General features: G+C 45.6%; 1 protein-coding gene across 4 annotated transcripts in view; it reads right to left on the reverse strand.

The window, feature by feature from the left end:
* Positions 1 to 17382, reverse strand: part of PALM2AKAP2 (PALM2 and AKAP2 fusion) — a 445812-nt gene that overhangs the window by 384591 nt on the left and 43839 nt on the right. The window lies entirely within an intron of this gene.

The raw sequence follows: 17382 nt of genomic DNA on the forward strand, positions 1-17382 counted from the left end.
CTGGTTGGTATTTATAGCCTATTTTATCTGTTGCTTTTCTTGCTGTTACACTATTCTGTCACCCTTTTACATAACTGGTTGGAAAATCGTTCTCAAAGAACAGTTATCAGTGGTTCAAAGTCATGCTGGAAGGGCACGAGTGCAGTCCTGCAGGGATCAGTTCTGGGTCCAGTTCTGTTCAATATCTTCATCAATGATTTTAGCTAATGGCAGAGAGAGTACACTTATAAAGTTTGCGGACGATACCAAGCTGGGAGAGGTTGCAAGCGCTTTGGAAGATAGAATTAAAATTCAAAATGATCTGGACAAACTGGAGAAATGGTCTGAAGTAAATAGGATGAAATTCAGTAAGGAAAAATGCAAAGTGCTCCATTTAGGAAGGAATAATCAGTTGCACACATACAAAATGGGAAATGACTGCTTAGGAAGGAGTACTGCAGAAAGGGATCTGCGGGTAATAGTGGACCACAAGCTAAATAGAAGTCAACAGTGTAACGCTGTTGCAAAAAAAGCAAACATCATTCTGGGATGTATTAACAGGAGTATTGTAAGCAAGGCACAAGAAGTAATTCTTCTGCTCCCCTCCATGCTGATTAGGCCTCAGTGGGAGTTTAGTGTCCAGTTCTGGCCCACATTTCAGGAAAGATGTGGACAAACGAGAAAGTCCAGAGAAGAACAACAAAAATGATTAAAGGCCTAGAAAACATGACCTATGAGGGAAGATTGGAAAAATTTGATTTGTTTAATTTGGAGAAGAGAAGACTGAGAGGGGACATGATAACAGTTTTCAAGTACATAAAAGGTTGTTACAAGGAGGAGGGATAAAAATTGTTCTTGTTAACCTTTGAGGATAGGCCAAGAAGCAATGAGCTTAAATTGCAGCAAGGGTGTGTGATGAACTAGGAATGTTCTTATTGTTCCCTCTGAATACTGTGGGGGGCCTCAGTTCCTGGCTGACCCTCTGTCACCTAGCAATTAATGGCCAGGCCCTCCCCACCACAAGGGGATGCTAAAGGCATGGGAGAACAAAGAGGTCAGGTGACCTCCTGGCCTGGGAAAGGAGGTGGGGCTGGAGCGGTTTTGGGAGTCTGGAGCTGGCTGGGGATGAGAAGTGAAGTGCAGACGTGAGGGTCTGGCTCACTGTCCCCCAGAATGGACCCGGCCGAGGGGTCTCGTTCACTGTACCTACAAGCTCTGTTTTAGACCGTGTTCCTGTCATCAAATAAACCTCTGTTTTACTGTCTGGCTGAGAGTCACATCTGACTACAAAGTGGGAGTGCAGGACCCGGTGGCTTCCTCAGGATCCCGCTGGGGCGGGCTCGCTGTGGGAAGCGCACGGACGGGCACATGCTGAATGCTCCAAGGAGAGACCCAGGAGGTGAAGCCGTGTGAGCTTCTTGCCCTGCAGACAGTCTGCTCCGAGGGAGAGGAGGCTCCCCAAAGTCCTGACTGGCTTTGTGGGGAGCAGTTCCAGAGCATCGCCCAGGGACTCCATGACAGGGTGGTTTAGGTTGGATATTAGGAAAAAATTCCTAACTGTCAGGGCAGTTGAGCACTGGAATAAATTGCCTAGGGAGGTTATGGAATCTCCATCATTGGGGATTTTTAAGAGCAGGTTGGACAAACACCTGTCAGGAATGGCCTATATAATACTTAGTTCTACAGGGGACTGGACTAGATGACCTCTCGAGGTCTCTTCCAGTTCTATATTCTATGAGCCTAACAATTGTATTTTAAAATGGCAATAGCTGAAATACCTTATTGGTGGGCTTTTCAAAAACTGTTGGCATTGGCCTCACTCTGCTCCTACTGAAATCAGTGGTAAAACTCCCATAGACTTCAGTGGGAGCAGGATGAATGAATGCCTTTGAGAACTCCACCTTATATGCATATAGTGTTTTTCTGAGAGATCCCATGACACTTATAAAACTATACTGTGGGTCCTGCAAGCATCCACCCTGTGGAGTTCCATTGGGCTCCATGATGCTGCATGTGGTAACAAAGCTCAGATCTGATTGCAGGATCACGGCTTGCCAGCAGACAGGAATCATTTCCCCTATCAGTGAAGTGCAGACACAGCAGCTATTTAAGAGTGCCAGGCCACAACACAGAACAATGTAAGACAGGAAATTAAAAAGAGGACAGTGCCCAACTGAAAGTGCAGGAGCAATTTAAGTAGCCAAAATGTATAAACTCAGATTGGAGTCTGATCCCAACATCACTGTGACCCATACTAATGCAAGAGGGCCAAGGCTCATTGGTCTCTGTTAGTGAAGTTTCAGCTGGACTGACCAGTTGAATGTACCTCAACTCACTCATGTCATAACCTGTTATCTAGAGTAGCAGCCCTCAACCTTTCCAGACTGCTGTACCCCTTCCAGGAGTCTGATTTGTCTTGCGTACTCCCAAGTTTCACCTCACTTAAAAACTACTTGCTTACAAAATCAGACATAAAAACACAGAAGTGTCACAGCATACCATTACTGAAAAACAGCTGACTCTCTCATTTTTACCATACAATTATAAAATAAATCAATTGGATTAGATGACCTCCTGAGGTCCCTTCCAACCCTGATATTCTATGATTCTATTCTATAATGTAAATATTGTACTTACATTTCAGCATATAGGCTATAGAGCAGTATAAACAAGTCATTATCGGTATGGAATTTTAGTTTGTACTGACTTTGATAGTCCTTTTCATGTAGCTGTTGTAAAACTAGACCAATACCTAGATGAGTTGATGTACCCTCGGAAGACCTCTGCCTAGCCTCAGGGGAAAATCAGTGATCTAGAAGGTGTTACGTAAAATAGCACTAGAACGCTAATAACATACTGATCATTAATATTATTGTGTGGGGTATATACAGAGGACAAATTCAAAATTACAAGCATATTGGAAATTGCATTATCAAAGTGTGTCTGCCAGGCAGGGCTAAAATTACCCCACCTTAGACACAGGAATTTGGTTCTGACACCTGGGGGGTATTTCCAAGCTACACTAAAACAATGGGAATGCAATTTTCACAGAAGTCGGACAGAATGATCAAGCCAGAATGGGGAGGGTATAATCACTCAGCACTTTGGACTCTGTGGAAGTTCTGAACCAGAGCAGTTGGTCAGCCATCTTTCTGGAAGGTAGATTGGAAAGGAACATACCCTGAACAAAGGCTGGAGCTTATTTTGTTAGGTCTTTGCCCCTAGAATGCATTTGTATTTGCTTGTAACCATTTCTAACACTACCCTTTAAACTTGAACTCACTTAAAATCCTATATCTTTTTGTTAATTAACTTGTTTTATTTTTAATCTAAAGCAGCCCAGTGCTGTGTTTGACTTACAGTGAACATTAACCCTGGTTAATATGGCAAGCTGCTGGATATTGTATCTCTAAAGGAACAAATGAACCGTCATACCTCTCTGAATGGTGCAGGAGAGGGCTGGATATTGCAGAGTACATGGTTTTGGGAAAATTTGGGACTGGGTGTGTGTTGAGGTTACCCCTACATAAGGCACCTGGGTGATAGAAACTAGTGGGGCAGTTGTGTTGTGGCAGGCAGCTGCTGGGATCAGAGCACTGAGCCAGGGCTGCTTAGCACACAGACACTCAGGATACTGCATGCTTGTCTGCTGGCTGTCAGCATCCTGACTGTGAGCCAGAGCCGCAGGACAGTTAAGGCACCCAGGGTAACAGGACTGGCAGTGACAACTCCTCCCTGGTCTAGACTGTACCCCAGTACGTGACATCTGTGTCTAACAACCTCTTGTTCAAAAAGCATCACAGGATCTTTAAGAAACATACAAGATCATACAAGATGGCACCTCAAAATGCATAATGCCCCCAAAGTCACCTGCTACTGAATCACCGACATCAGTTCCTCCAGCACCATTCATTTTCCTTAGCGATCTCCCAGTCAAGCAGCGAGCAGGCCTGACTCTGATTTGTTTATGAGATCAAAGAAGAGCACAGTCCAAGGTGAGATCACTACACATCATGTTACCCTGGCATGCATACAATAAAATCTAAGTCTTCTCTTTTCCCCTCCATACACTTTCATTAAATAGGAGCAGAAGTGAAGAACTGAGTTCCTGCATGCAACTGAACATAGCATTGCAAAATGATCTCAACCTGTCGTCACTCTGGGGTGTGACCAAATGCGCCCCTGTATTCACACTCTACATATACAAAGATTATTACAATGAAACCATGCTTATGAGGTATCATTTGAAAACTAATAACTCACTGGTCAATAATATCATGGTGAAATGTATGTAGCAACATTAGATGTAAAGTTATGAACATTAGCTGAAATTATGGTGGAAATGTGTTTACCAGACAAGTCTGGAGGTGAGGGGCAGGCAAACCTGTTTCTCAAAGATGAAAGACAAGCTGACAAATCACAGGCCCAGTGGCCAGTCTTTGGCAGCAAAGTGGGACAGGAGCAGATCGATTTGCAATTTAACAACAAAATTAAACTTCTTTTACCACGAGACTCCAGGCCTTTATCCTCACTGCTGAAAAGAACTTTATCTAGGGGTAATCCTCAGGAAATGATTTCAGAAGGTGACTGGACTATAAAAGTGAGGGGCAAAACACTTCTCTTTCTTTCTCTCCTTCTTGCCCCCTTTCACCCAAGAAGACAAAGGAATCAGCCTTTGGACTTTGTGAGAGATCCTGACTTGAAAATTTGATCAGCAATGTTGCTGGGAACCTGTGGTAAGGATTTTACCTTGTACCAAGTCTAGTTTGTTGAGTCGTAGCTACTAAGACACGTTTATATCTTTGTTTTTCTTGTGATTATTTCTGACGTTAATACCTGTGTGGGTACTCACTTACACCAGATCTCTTTGTAGTTAAACTTGTTTTATTCTTTAATCAAAATGAATCCAGTGTAGTGGTTAAACTGAATTGTTTGGTAACGCCAAGTAAAGTAGCAAACTGTTGGACATTGACCCTTTACAAGGACAACAAACCTCTCATATCTCAACTGCCCAGGAGAGGGCTGGGCAGCACAGAACACACGTTTTTGAGGAAAATCTGTGACTGGGAGTTTGTTGGGGTCACCCTGAAAGTAGTAACAGGCTGCTGGAACCAGAGCATGGCTGGTGTGTAGTTGACAGGCTGCCGGGGTGGCTGGACCCAGGACTGCAGTTATACCCAACACTCAGGGTGTGACCGGCATGGCTGTCTGTGACAGGCCACTGAATACGAAAGCATTTCCCACCCACGTGTCTTTACTCTCCTATGTTTGTTCAGCTAGGCTTGAAACACCAAAAAATCCCCCTCCCTTTCATCCAGTCATTGATAATGAAAAACAAACCCGGAAGTTCAAATTTCATTGACCCTAGCAAAGTCAGTACAAACTAAAATTCCATACCGACAGACATTCCATGAGACTGCATATGTTCTGGATTTTAGACTATTTATTTTACTGATCTCTAAGGACAGCATGCATAGGGTTATAAAGGCTTTGTGTTTACTCGTGTAACCCCTTTGCCAGGTACTGGTGACAGCAATAAAGGCAGTCATGTCCCACTATTTTAGAACAGAGAACTTTTCATTGAAAGAAAATGTGGGACAGTCATAGATATGTTCAAATAAAGGTTAAGTAAATCATCGTAACTTGCAGGTAATTTATTCAACTTCCACCCTCACCTGTTGCCCCCACCATGGAAGGAGTCAGGCTCAGGGTACCCTTTGTCATCCAAGATGGCTCCCCTCTCCAGGTCCTGGCTACTCCTGTCACAGCAGTCCTGCTGTGTTCCCACCCTGAGGTTCAGTCAGCAAGCTCAGCTCTGTTGTTTAGCTTGCCCTGACTCTGAGGGGTCAGGACCTTGTAAAAGTAGCTTGGCTCACTGGCCATAGCAACTGCCCAATCTATGCAGTCACTGCTGGCCCTTGCCTGGAGTCCTTTTTGCCACTACCAGTTCAACCTACCTGGAAGCCACACCCATCTCTTCAGAGAATCAGCTTTGCTTGGCAGGTTTAGTCTGGCCTCAGATTTGCTCTATTTCACATTACAGCCACTGCCATTCTTCAAGCTGTTAGCTCTTCATTTGGGGACTCAAGGCCACCACCAGCTACAGGTGTTGGATCTTTTTTTGTGTCCGAACTCCACTACCCCCTATGAGTTAGGGTGACATCTCCTGCAGGGCTTGTCCAGCACTGTTCTTATGCCATTTTGTCATATAATAAAGATAGCTGTTTAGCATTACTCCTACACTCAAAACTTAATCAAAATTTAAACATGACAAAAGCCTTCAGGGTGGAACGGTGGGTAACAAAAGTGCAAATGAAGCTGACCCATGCTGTCTCTTCCCCTGACATCAGAATGTGTGTGTGTATGGGGAAGGGGGGAGGCGGTGGTAATGGAGCGTGTATCACTCTGAGCTGCTACCCTGAGGCTAATACTTTTATTTGGTAATTCTTAATGACTGGGCAGTGTTAATCTCTACTGGCTGCCAATGGAAGGTCAAGAAGGAATCCAAAATAACCAGTGCAATGTTTTGCTGATAGACGCACCTCTCCCTCATTCCTTGCATTTACAGAAGTGTATCCTACTGCCATTTCAGTCATTACCAGATCTCCATTTCACTTTACAAGGAGCAGGAGCAGGCTCTCTGTAATATTTTGGGATTAGGGGCTACATCACGCTCTGGTTTGTGTTGCCATGTAGGGGAATAAGGGGCATAAAATGCCTCTTGACTCCCTTGCTCTAGACTATGCATACCCCGGGTAACTTGCACAGGGTGAGAGCAGCCTCCATGGGACCACTATGCTTTGCGCATGTAGGTGGGAGGAGTAGAGGGGGTGGGGTGGGGGAGAATGGACAAAGCCTTACAGCTCCCAGGTTAGAGCTCCCAGGTCGGGAACTGGGAAGCAGAGGGTGATTCTCAGGGCAGGTCTACACTGCGACTTTAAATCGGTTTAATGGCCGATATACCGATTTAACGCTGTATCCGTTCACACGACGTCGTCATTAATATCGGGTTAAACGGCTCCTTAAATCGATTTCGGAACTCCTCTCAAACGAGAGGAGTAGCGCTAAATTCGATAGTGATAACTCGGATTAGGGTTCACAAAAAAGAGATGTGAGCACACAGAGCTCATATCCACTGGTACAATGCAGTCTCCTGATAATCGAAGAAGAGCGCCAGCTTGGACCAACACAGGAGGTTCTGGATCTGATCGCTATCTGGGGTGAGGACTCAGTGCTCACAGCACTGCGTTCCAAAGACGAAATGAAAAGTTTTTGAAAGAATTTCAAAGTCTATGGCTGAAAAAGGGCACAGCAGGGACTCCCTGCAGTGCAGAGTGAAAGTGAGGAGCTTAGACAGGGCTACCAGAAAGCCAGAGAAGCAAACGGAAGGTCAGGCTCTGAGCCGAAAAAGTATGCCGCTTCTATGCTGAACTACATGCAATTTGGGGTTCAGCGCTACCAGTGCCCCACCCCTGTCCGTGATTCAGACTTTGGGATTGAAATATCAACTGTTTGTGATGATGTAGCCGAGGGGGAAGATGGAGAGGAAGATGAGGATGAAGATGACGTGGAGAAAGCACACAGCAGTCCGTAAACCCAACAGCCAGGATCTTTTTGAGACCCAAGAATTACAGTCCCTGCGCTTCCAAGCGACAAGCCAGACAGTGAAGCCATGGAAGTGACCTCCGTAAGTGTCCCTTCATTCTGTATCAAACACAGATGAAAACAAGATGGTTTTTTTTAAGATCACATTTACACCAGGGCTTTTGCTGCAGTCGCAGCCATTACTGTAAGGAAAATTTCGTTAACATGTCTGGGGATGGAGTGAAAATCCTCCAAATTAATCTCCATGAATCGATCGTGGAGGAACTCAGAAAGCCTTATGATATATGAGAAACATTTCTGGCCAAGGCAGCCTTATCCGTTCCCCATAGTAGGTAACTTTTCACGCCATGCATTTTGCAATACATTTGGTACTGCAGGCATTGAAGGCATTGCACTGAAGGCATTGCAGAACAACGATCTGCCTCCTGCGGTGGTATTGTCAGGAGAGAGATATCATCCATTGTTACCTTGTAGAAATCAGGAATGTAAATAGGGGGCAGACATGGCGATTTTGCTACTGGCCAGAGCGGGGGATGGGAGGAGGATAGCGACGAGTTCTCAGCGTCTGGCAAGCAGGATTCTTCCCAGCTACCAGCAACGTCTGCGGGGGGTGAAGTAGGGTAATCACTAGCAGCGATTGTATATGATAGGAGCCATGCACTGTTGGTGGATGAAAGAGGGGGGTTTGGGCTTTGCAGGTTCCTCTTAACAGGAGCAAGGCATCATATAGATCACTGTGTATATGAATGGCGGAGAAGTTAAACTTTTAAAGCCTTACTTACCATCGCCGCGTGGACGTACGGTTGGCCGTACCTGCGTCTGTGTGCGTGCCACACCAGTCACACAGACACTGATATTATAAACGATACAAAATGCGACCTTGTATAGAGATCACATGTGCTCTGTAAGGTGGATAGTGTTTCTATGTGAAAGAGTACTATCATTGCTCTGTAAAAGGTATCTTTCCACATACTTATCACCTGGTTTGCCTTCCCCATGCAGCTGCACATTTCTCTGCAGTCCCTATGCCATCACGAGGGCGTGCTCTGATACGGCGGAGGAGAAGAAGACGCGGAATGAAATGTTCACAGAAATTATTGAAGTAACACGCAATGAGAGGATAAACAGAATGATTGGAAGGATGTGGTAGCAAAGTACAGGAAAGATGCCAGTGAACGATCTGAGAGGGCTAGGCAGGAAGACCAGCGTTGGCGAGATGCAACGCTGGATCTGCTGCGTGCTCAAACTGATATCCTCCAACGCATGGTGGATCTCAGGAAGAGCAGCGCAGTAGCAGAGTGCCGCTGTAGCCCCTGTATAACCTCCCTGCAAGCCCACGTCCATATCTCCCTCACCCAGACGGGTAAGAACGCGTGGGAAGGCTTTCTGCATCCGCCTACTCCTCCACCCCTGGAGAGTTCAAGGAAAAGGCTGTAATTACGCTACAATGTGCTTAATGCCTTTCCCTTCCCCCTCCTTCCAAAGCACAGCAGCCAGGGATACCTTCCTAATTCTCTGCCTTTTTTATAGTTCCTTGTGAATAAAGAATACATCGAAAGGGGAGGGTGGGTTGCTTACAGGGAAAAGTAGTAAGGAAAAACACATGATTTTTAACAGATGCATAATTACTTTTATGAATAATAAATGATTTCTAAACGAGACTGAATTTATTTCCTTCGCCAACCTGTAATCAAAAGGGGAGGGTGGTTGCTTACACTGATAAAGTCCATCAAGTGCGGAGGGTTCATCAGGGGAAGCAAACAGAGTCACACCGTACCCTGGGCCGTGCTGAAACTCGTTTTCAAGGCTTCTCTGATCGCAGCGCCTCCAGGTGTGCTATTCTAATCGCCCTGGTCTCTGGCTGCTCGTACTCAGCGGCAGGATTTGCCTCAGCCTCCCACCCGCCATAAATGTCTCCCCTTAGTCTCACAAAGATTGTGGAGCACACAGCAAGCAGCAATAGCAAGCGGGACATTGGTTTGGCTGAGGTCTGAGCGAGTAAGTAATGATCGCCAGCGACCCTTTAAACGGCCAAATGCACATTCTACACCATCCGGCACTTGCTCAGCCTGTAGTTAACAGCTCCTGACCACTGTCCAGGCTGCAGTGTATGGCTTCATGAGCCATGGCATCAAGGGGTAGGCTGGGTCCCCCAGGATAACTATAGGCATTTGAACATTCCCAACGGTTATTTTCTGGTCTGGGAAGTAATTCCCTTGCTGCAGCCGTTAAACAGACTAGTGCTCCTGAAGACGCGAGCGTCATGAACCCTTCCTGGCCATCCCACGTGGATGTGGGTGAAACGTCCTTGTGGTCACCAGTGCTTGCAGCACCATTGAAAAGTACCCCTTGCGGTTCACGTACTGGGTGCCCTGGTGTTCTGGGGCCAAGATAGGGAATATGGGTTCCATCTATGGCCCCACCAACAGTTCGGAAAACCCATTGCAGCAAAGCCATCACTATCACCTGCACGTTTCCCAGAGTCACAACCTTTCATAGCACAGCTTAAGATTGCTTTGGCTACTTGCATCACTGCAGCCCCCACAGTAGATTTGCCCACTCCAAATGATTCCCGACTGACCGGTAGCTGTCTGGCGTTGCAAGCTTCCAGAGGGCTATTGCCACTCGCTTCTCCACTGTCAGGGCTGCTCTCATGTTTGTATTATGGCGTTTCAGGCAGGGGAAAGCATGTCACAAAGTTCTAAGAAAGTGCTTACGCATGCGAAAGTTTCGCAGCCACTGCGATCGTCCCACACCGTTAAAACAATGCGGTCCCACCAGTCTGTGCTTGTTTCCCGTGCCCAAACTCGGCGTTCAATGGGTAGAAGATGCCCTGTTATTAGCAGTAGCTCAAAACGCTGGGGCCAGCGGTTATGGAGAATCTGCCTCCATCTCGTCATCGCTGTCCTCGCCGCTCAGCAATAGCTGCCTCCTCCTCTCCTCCTCTTTGCAGTTCATTGTTCAGTATAGTCAGCACGAGAGTACGCGAGGTGTTGACAACGGTCAGGATACGTTTGTGATCTCAGGGTCCATGATTGCTGTGCTATGGCGTTTGCTCAATGCACTCGCGAAAAGGCGCCAAAGGGTTGTCTGCTGCCTTCACAAAAGGGAGGGGTGAGGTGTACCCAGCACCACCCGGGCAATGTTTTATGCCCCATCAGGCACTGTGCTCTCAACACGGAAGTGGGAACTATGGGATAGCTGAGAACAGCTACCCACAGTGCACCGCTCCTGAAATCGATGGTAGGCTTTGGACCATGGACGCAAACAATCGATTTCGTGATCCACTGCGGACGCGCTAAACCGATTTTATTAGATCTGTTTTGTAATATCGGTTTAAGCTAATTCGAAATAATCGTGCAGTGTAGACGTAGCCTCAGAGTCATGATCTGCGTCCCAGATCATGACTCTGAGAACGAACTGGCCCTTGCTTGGTCCTTGTGCAAAGTCAAAGATGTTGCCTTCAGGAGTAGAATAGATGCTGTGACAGACCCAAACCAGTGGGGTACAGGAGTCTGGTAGAGGGCAAATATACTGGTCACTGGATGAGTAGTTTTCTGTTCCCTGAGTGACCAGAGCAGGGGCTGCACTAGAGTAATCAGGAACCCGCCAGAACCAATTAAGGCAGACAGGCTGATTAGAATACCTGCAGCCAATCAAGGCAGGCTAATCAGGGCACCTGGGTTTAAAAAGTAGATCACTCCAGTCAGGCGAGGGGGAGCCAGAGGAGAGGAAGTGTGTGTGAGGAGCTGGGAGCAAGAGGCGCAAGGAGCTGAGAGTAAGAGTGAGAGGCTGTGCTGCTGGAGTACTAAGGAGTACAAGCGTTATCAGACACCAGGAGGAAGGTCCTGTGGTGACGATAAAGAAGGTGTTTGGAGGAGGCCATGGGGAAGTAGCCCAGGAGGCACTATAGACAGCTACAATCCACAGGGCCCTGGGCTCGAACCCAGAGTAGAGGGCAGGCCCAGGTTCCCCACAAACCTCCTAACTTCTGATCAGACACAGGAGAAGTTGACCCAGACTGTGGGGAAGGCCACTGAGGTGAGCAAATCTGCCAATAAGCACAGGACCCACCAAGGTAGGGGAGGAACTTTGTCACAATGCATAACTCAGTGAAGTATAATTTCTCCCCAGTCCCTTCACCACATCATTATACGATGCAGTTTAGTAGACCAGGCACTTCATTAGGAAGGCTCAGAGCTGCAGCACACTGAGTTTGCATCAGAAACGGTTCATAAGGGCTGCTTAGCACCTCTGCTATTTTTAGCATTCTGGGAATTGGAAGTATGTTAATAAATATGCTGTCTTCTATGCAGAGTTAGGAATAACAAGTCAGCCTATTCATACTGATGTCACGACAATCAGTCATCCTAAGCAAGCAGGAGGCCAAAGGGCTCTGCAGTGACTCTTTTCCGTTTGTTCCCAGCAATGAATTCAGTTTGTGAGAGGCAATGAAAGGAGCAAGGCAAATGCTCTGTCTGCTCTTTAATACCAATGCTGTGGGTTGTGTTTTGGAGCTGGGGCCGTCCAAAAGATCATTGTTTTGTAATTAGCTCCCCCCAAGATGTAGGTGGACACCAGCAAACCCTGAGATTGAACCCAAATGCCTCCTGAAGTCATTGCTTGACCTGCAGTCAGTGGCCTCAGAGATGGACTCAGAATTGCCTAGAGTCAAAAATACAGTCATCATTCTACCGAGCAAAATAGAATTTGATTTGATACAATGTCCCTATTTCTCCAGTACCTCAGCATGCTTTACAAGACAACAAGCTACACTAGATTCTCAGTAATCACTCACAGATAGCCTTGCCCATTAGCACCTGTTTTATTGCCAGGGAGGTTTGGCCAGGTGTAAAAATGCAGCACCTTGTCCTCGCCACGTTGCAGTATCAACCCACAACATGATGTGGGACTTGAACCTACAATCTATTTTCACAGCTGCAGAAATCCTACCAGATAAACCAGTGCCTTTCTGTAGGGCCATAGTTACTTCTTGGTTTTATGTTCTTGAAATACTTTGACTAACCTGACTGAAAATGAGCTGAGCAAAGCAAGTGAGACAACCAAGCTCACTTCAGAATGCCACCCAGAATTAGAGATGTGACTGAACCAGAAACCCAGATCTGAACTTCCAAAACTTTGGCCCTAGATAGAGTTACCAGATAGCAACTGTGAAAAAAACAGGACAAGGGGTGGGAGGTAATAGGTGCCTATATAAGAAAAAGTCCCCCTAAACAGGACAGTCCCTTTAAAAATGGGACATCTGGTCACCCTAGCCCTGAATCAAAATTTTGCAGTGGGCCCCATTTTTCTAATAGAGTGAATCAACACTAAGAATGGCACAACCCTGAATTTAAGTGTTCACAATTTGGATCTGGACCAGATTTTTGTAGCTTGAACCTGTCATAAACAGATAGTTAAGGGCTAATATCTCTTTTACCTGTAAAGGGTTAAGAAGCTCAGTGAACCTGGCTGACACCTGACCAAAAGGACCAATGGGGGGACAAGATACTTTCAAATCTTGGTGGAGGGAAGTCTTTGTTTTGTGCTGTTTGTTTTGTTCTTTGTTCGCTCTTGGGGATAAGAGGGACCAGACATACAAGGGGTTTGGGTCTTGGGTTCCCCAGGGAAGGTTTTGGGGGAACAGAAGTGTGCCAGACACAAACTGCTGGCTGGTGGCAGCGTACCAAATCTAAGCTAGGAATTAAGCTTAGAAGGGTGCATGCAGGTCCCCACTTTTTGGACGCTAAAGTTCAAAGTGGGAATAATACCTTGACAGAACCCATCTCCACATTGGCTGCAAATGCAAAACTGGTGTACATCCCTTGGGATAGCAAGGAAACCTACGATATTCTTACTAGGCCACAGGATGTCATTATCATCCAAACTATTACTGTCAGACTGGCATTCCTTAGGTGCAAAACCCCCTGACTCTTAAGAGACAGCATTCAAAACAATAGCGTCATGTTATCCTGACTCTTTGTTGCTATCAAAATCAGTTCCAGAGGTCAAACGAAAAATGTCTCGAAACATTACACAATGTTACATTACTTTTTACCTTTCCTGTATTTGAAATTCATTTAACAAATGAATATATGTGATGGACCAAGTCTGCTGTCAGGTTTGTGGGTGCAGCTCCACTGCTCGATTACTGGAGTTGTAATTAACTGAAAGCAAACCGTGTTAAAGAAACACTGCAGTAATTGTCCCAATGGTTCTCCTGTAATGGTTTGTGCATCAAATCATCAGGTTATTCTGGAGACAAAAGTTCCCACTGGAATCTGTGGGAATTTTGCCAAAGTATGGACTTGATTAGACTTGATCCCATAATAGGTGATAGCAAGTACTATGCCTAGTGTTACTTTAAATAGTCCCACTGAACTCAGTGGAGCAGCTCAGTAGTAAGCTATTATGCTCAGTAGTAAACATTTGCAGAATCAGGTCCTAAACTTGTATTGCACTGTCTTGTCTTTTAGGAAAATGCTTTTCATCTGGCTGAGTTTTATCCATGTCACGAGTATATAATGAAGACAGGGATTTTTGTTTCTGTTTTATAGGTTTTCATTTATGTTCCAACATCCGATGCTACTTGGAGATCCTAGAAACATGACTTGTGTCTCAAATGAGCTTCATGCAGTTCCCAGTTAGGTGATAGAAACTCCCTCTGAATGATGTCTTATTGTGCATCTCCTTTGGAGTAGCATGCAACTTCTCTGCAATATGTCGGTGGACTGCAGCCTCCACCCAACACTTAAGCTCTAAGCGTAATCCATTCTTTCAAATGAAATTACAGACGGGTTTGTAAGCCTGTGGCTCTTTTGTACATACCAGCATGACTAATTCTCTACTTCTCTTCATATCACAAACAGGAAAAGCTGCCTTGAATTTAATATCCTCAAGATTGATGTTAAATCTGTATGAATGGCAGGCTTCAAAGCGTGAACCTGTCTTTCAACAACCTCTTTTCCTGTAAAGAGCCAAAATCTAGGGGGAAAAAAAGGGAGGGGGTAAATAACATTTGAGACAGACAAAGGGGCCCTGTTCCTGAGCATAAATGAAACACAGCTGGTTTACAGCTGTGCTATTTTCCTCTATAAGTCAAAGCACCAGACGGAATGAAACTCAATAAATGCTTTCAGCACCACTGTTACGATGCTATGGAATTCCGGATAGCCCTGTGCTCCGATGTCCAAGGAACAAAGGCTGTTGCCTCAACACCTCAGGAATTCTGAGACACAGATGCAGACAGGCAAAGGAAAGTATTTAGGTTTCCTTTTCTCTTTCAGGTCAAGGAGAAAGCACAGGTAACACAGTGACGGACAAACTTTTAAAGGGCTGGAGGTTCAGAGGAGCATCCAGAATGGGAACAATTATCCAAAGCCTGATTTATTCAAACCTCTTTGGTTTGGAAACAGGACTGAAGATCTCATGAAAATACGTTCTGATGTAGGGCCTGATCCAAAGCACATCGGAGTCAGTGGAAAAAGTCCCATTGACTTCAGTGGGCTTTACATAGGCCCATAATCTCCTGCAGTCCATTTAAACTCAACATGGCAAAGCCCAGGCTCCTTCTCCTATTCCTCCACCATGGTAGAGGATCCTGGGATCCTTCTGAACTGTTCTTCACTCTCTTTCTTTACCCCTCAGACATTCAGGCTGGTGCAAAATCCTGTGGATGCTTCATTTCCAGCACACACAAAATCCATCTCTGCTGCCAAAAGTCTTGTCAGGTCTCCTCCCACCTTAACTGCTGGACCCATCTTCTCTCTGGACTTCTCAGACAGTCAAGCTTGTCCTCCTCCAGTCTATCCAACCTACAGTCATCAAGCGCATTTCTTACTTGCTGCTGGTGCAACCCACACACCTCCTGGGTGTGGTGTTCTGTCCCATCTAGTGGCACTGAGACCACTTAGAGATAGATTAATGAGTCTGCTCTACAGCCTTAGCTAAGGGCCATATGGCTTTTAGCTCATGCAGTAGAGGCTAATGCAGTGAGCTCCAGAGGCCCCAGGCTTGATCTCGTCCACTGACGACCAGGGTCTGTCGGTGTTACAGTATGACCCCATCATCTCTGCTCTACTAGCCCTGCATCCACTTCTTTATCAGTGTCCAGGCTCTGCAGAGTTCTCACTCTAGCTACATCTTTGTTCACCAGCTGTTTCCCTCTTTGGACCCTCTTTGGACAATTCCATCCCCCTCCACTTCTCCTTTGAGCCCCTTCTCTGAGCATTTGCCCATCCTCTCTGCTTTCCCTCCATTGCCCTCCCTCAACCAGTATGCAATGTAGATTACTCCTTCTCCAAACCCACCTTGGCCCGCTAACATAATATCCTACATTAAAAAAAAGTTATGTCCCTTGCCCTGTGTCTGCTTCAGTGATGAGCTTTTTGGGGAGCAGGGACATCCCTTCAGGTATGTCTGTAAAGCACCGAGCAGACTTTGGGACATAAAGCTCTTCCAGGCAGGGACCATCTTGCTGGTCTGTGATTCTTACAGCACCTAGGACAATGGGGTCCTGGTCTACAACTGGAGCTCGTAGGCACTGCTGCAATCACAGTCGTAAGGAATATTAAATAATCATGGAATTCATAATTGAATTAATCATTAATTCCATCCACTAGGCAAATTCAGAAAGGGCAGCTGCTGAAACCCATACATGCAATTCTGTTTCCCCAGCTAGGGATATGTCATGAACCACTCTGAATAGGGATGTCAACGGCTCCTTTGCTGTATTCCTGCCAGGGGACTTCAAGCTGGGCAAAACTCAATAGACCTAACTTCCCTCCTCCAAAAAGTTACGCTAGATCTTTCAAAGTTCTGCTCTTAGAGGAATCTCCTACTAACAGCATGCGCTGTGAGGAGCCATCTTTGCCCCAGATTAAGTGATACCTGCCCATCTGAATTTTATCAGATATCTTCTCTGCTATGTGGGATATGACTATGCACACTGGAGAGATGGGCCTGAGCCAAAGTCCTGGAGCTGAACATCCGTAAGCTTGGATAAGTTCAGATTTGGATCACGACTTTGCAAATTGTGTCTCTTTCTGAGACACCTGCATTATCCATTATCCCTCCATTATTAGGGATATATTTTGTTTCCTCCATTTGATGGGAGAGAATTGTTTTTATTATTATTGTTTTTATTTATTTATGCCTTTAGTTAAAAAACCCAGAGCCTTATGCCATTTTCTTGCACTCTCAATTCCTTCCCTTATTCCACAGTGTATACAACACACCAGGTTTGAGCTCTGAAGTCGTCTGATTTTTATGGGAGGGATGTACAGAATCTTGCAGCAAAATGGGAATTTGGGCAAAGTTAACTGGACATGAAATCATATAAAAACCTCCAGTTTTATTACAAAAATTAACTCCCCAAAATGAAAATATACAACCAATTCCCATTCATTTAGGTTCACTGCAGCAGAGGAACACAGTTCCTCTGAGGCTTATGTCCTGTGCATGAGGGGAACTTTGTGGCCAGTAGGGTTAGCAAGAGGGGTATATTACTCTATGAGGATTGAAGAAGGTAATGGGAGTGCCATATAAAGGAGATATCTGTATAATGTAGTTATAAAATGCATAATCTACTGTCACATAAGAATGTGTGTTATTGCTTATTGTGACAGACCCAAACCAGTGGGGTACAGGAGTCTGGTAGAGGGCAAATATACTGGTCACTGGTTGAGTAGTTTTCTGTTCCCTGAGTGACCGGAACAGGGGATGCACTAGAGTAATCAGAACACCTACAGCCAATCAAGGCAGGCTAATCAGGGCACCTGGGTTTAAAAAGGAGCTCAC

This window comes from Chelonoidis abingdonii, chromosome 6, assembly GCF_003597395.2.
Source record: "Chelonoidis abingdonii isolate Lonesome George chromosome 6, CheloAbing_2.0, whole genome shotgun sequence".
Lineage (NCBI taxonomy): Eukaryota > Metazoa > Chordata > Testudines > Testudinidae > Chelonoidis > Chelonoidis abingdonii.